Below are 225 nucleotides of genomic sequence, written 5' to 3' on the forward strand. Positions count from 1 at the left end.
ACAACTCCGTGCTGCTCATGGCTTACCTACACGCAGCAGTGTATGAGTGACGCGTTATCGTGTGCGAGTCACACGGTTATTCGGACGGCTTTAACGCCGGTGCGTGTACCTAACGCCGTCATTGGAAACTGCTTACCACGAGCTGCCACGTCATTTCACGCATGCGCATGTTATCAAGGAAAATCTCGAACTCCCAACACTGGTCTCAAGCGGCCATTTTCAGTG

The sequence above is a fragment of the Odontomachus brunneus genome, unplaced genomic scaffold (genome assembly GCF_010583005.1).
Source record: "Odontomachus brunneus isolate Ranch 3 - 2012 unplaced genomic scaffold, Obru_v1 Obru_scaffold_110, whole genome shotgun sequence".
Taxonomy (NCBI): Eukaryota; Metazoa; Arthropoda; class Insecta; order Hymenoptera; family Formicidae; genus Odontomachus; species Odontomachus brunneus.